Source organism: Chlorocebus sabaeus, chromosome 18, assembly GCF_047675955.1.
Source record: "Chlorocebus sabaeus isolate Y175 chromosome 18, mChlSab1.0.hap1, whole genome shotgun sequence".
NCBI lineage: Eukaryota > Metazoa > Chordata > Mammalia > Primates > Cercopithecidae > Chlorocebus > Chlorocebus sabaeus.
Genome location: NC_132921.1, coordinates 16478814 through 16481687, shown reverse-complemented (window position 1 = coordinate 16481687; position 2874 = coordinate 16478814).

The following is a 2874-nucleotide window of genomic DNA, read 5'->3' as shown; positions in this document are numbered from 1 at the left end:
CAACAGTGAAAAATCAGAAAAAGAAACCAAGAATGAAATACCACTTACAATAGCTACAAAAAATATAAAATATGAAACACCTGATAATCAATTTAACCAAAGATGTAAAAGATTTCTACAAGATAAACTATAAAACATTCATGAAAAAAATTGAAGAGGACTCAGAAAAACTAGAAAGATATTCATACTCTTCAACATCATGGATTGGAAGAATTAATGTTGTTAAAATTACCACCCAAAAGCAATTTACTGATTCAGTGCAATCCCTATCAAAATACCAATGTTATTCTTCATAGAAATAGAAAAAACAATCCCACAATTTGTGGGGAACCACAGAAGACCCCAAATAGCCAAAGCAATCCTGAGCAAAGAAAACAAAGCTGGAGGCATCAAACTACCTGATTTCAAAATATACTACAAAGCTATACTAAGCAAATCAGTATAGTCCAGCATAAAAACACATAGACCAATTGAGCACAGTAGAGAACCCAGATATAAAGACACACATTTGCAGCAAACTCATTTTTGACAAAGATGCCAGGAACATAAAATGGGGAAAATACAGTCTTCAATGAATGGTGCTCTGAAAACTGGATAACCATTGTCAGAAGAATGAAACTAGACTCCTATCTCTCAATATATACAACAAACAAATCAAAATGAATGAAAGACTTTAATCTATGACCTGACACTATGAAACTACTAGAAGAAAACACTGAGGAAATGCTCCAGGTCATTGGTCTAGGCAAAGTATTTTTTTTTTTTTTTTTTATGTGCAAGGGCTCAAAAGCACAGAAAACCAAAACAAAAATAGACAATTGGGATTACAACAAGCTAAAAAGCTTCTGCATAGCAAAATAAACAATCAACAAAAGGAAGAGATAACGCACAGAGTGGGAGAACATTTTTCCAAACTATCCATCTGACAAGGGATTAATAAGCAGAATATATAAGGATCTCAAACAAGTTAACAGCAAAAAAAAAAAAAAAAAAAAATTGATTTAAAAAATGGGCAAAAGATCTGAACAGATGTCTCAGAAGAAGACATACAAATAGCCAATGGGCATATGAAAAAGTGTTCAACATCACTAATCATCAGAGAAATGCAGATTAAAACCACAATGAGCTATCATCTCATTCCAGTTAAAATGGCTTGTATGAAAATGATGAGGGGCCAGGCGTGGTGGCCCACACCTGTAATTCAGCACTTTGGGAGGCTGAGGTGGGTGGATCACCTGAGGTCAGGAGTTAAATACCAGCCTGACCAACATGGTGAAACCCTGTCTCTAACAGACATACAAAATTAGCCAGGCATGGTGGCACATGCCTGTAATCCCAGCTACTTGGGAGGCTGAGGCAGGAGAATCACTTGAACCTAGGAGGTGGAGGTTGCAGTGAGCTGAGATCACACCACTGCACTCCAACCTGAGCAACAAGAGCAAAACTGTCAAAAAAAGAAAAAAAAAAAGGAAGAAGAAAGAAAACAAAAAGGAATAATAAAATAATGAAATGCTGGTGAGAATGTAGAGAAATGGAAACCCTCTTAGTGGGAATGTCAATTAGTACAGCCGCTATAGAAAACTCTATGGAGGTTTTGCAAAATCCTAAAAATAGAGCTGTCATATTACCATCAATTCTACTGCTGGGTATAGATCTAAAAGAAAGGATATCACTGTATTGAGGAATATCTGCACTCCCTTGCTTCCATGTTTATTGCAGCGCTATTCACAATAGAGAAAATATGGAACCAACCTAAGCGCCCATCAGTGGATGAATGGATAAAGAAAATGTGATATATACACACAATGGAATATTATTCAGCATAGAAAAGAATGAAATAAGTTCTATCATTTGCAACAACATAGATGGAACTAGAGGTCATAAAGTTAAGTGTTAATAACCCAAGTACGGAAAGACAAATACTGCATGTTCTCGCTTATAGGTGGGAGCTAAAAAAGTGGATCTCATGAAGATAGGAAGTAGACTGAAGCTTTCCAGAGGTGAGGAAGGGTAGAGGGAACGGAGTGTTGAAGAGAGTTTGATTAATGGGTACAAATACACAATTTCATAGAATCTAAGACCTAGGGTCTAACAGATCAGTAGAGTCAAAATAGTTTACAATTTCAAAATATTGTATTTTGTATATTTATTATAATTACATATACATATATTACATATATGTATTTACAATATATCTATTTTATATGTCAAAATAACTAGAAGAGAGTAATTTGAATGTTTCTGCATAAAGACAAATATTTAAGATGTTGGAAGTCCCAATAACACTGATTTCATATTTACAAATTATATGAATGTATTATGCACCCTAAAACGATGTCAGCTATTATCTATTAATAAAAATAAATAATAAATAAATAATAAAAATCTGGCCAGCCCTCTCCCCACCCCCAGTCACCTGAAACCTTTCTGTTCCCCATGACTGCTCCAAAATGGGAAATAAGGTTTCACACTAATTTCTATAACTTGTCAAATCCCCAAAGTCTAATTCTTATCTAATGCCCCAAAGTCAATGCCCCAAAGTCTAATTCTTATCACAAGACCTCTACATAGATGGTTCATTTTAAATTTCTGTAAGGCAATGTGCACCTTACATCTATCTATGTACCAGGAATTGGCATTCTTCTGGTCCCTGAAACTATGATTCACAGTTCACTACAAGGACACTTTCACTGGGGGTGGGGTGCGGGGTGGATTATCACTTCTTGATTGAAAGCTCCCGGAAAGTAGGGGCTTTTTTCTACACAGCGAGTGGCCGCTTCCTGCACACCAGGAAATCCCCTCCGCCTGCGGGACCCGCCCCGCCCTCCTGCCCACGCGCCTGCTGGGTGGTGCCTGCTCGAGTCCCGACTGCGC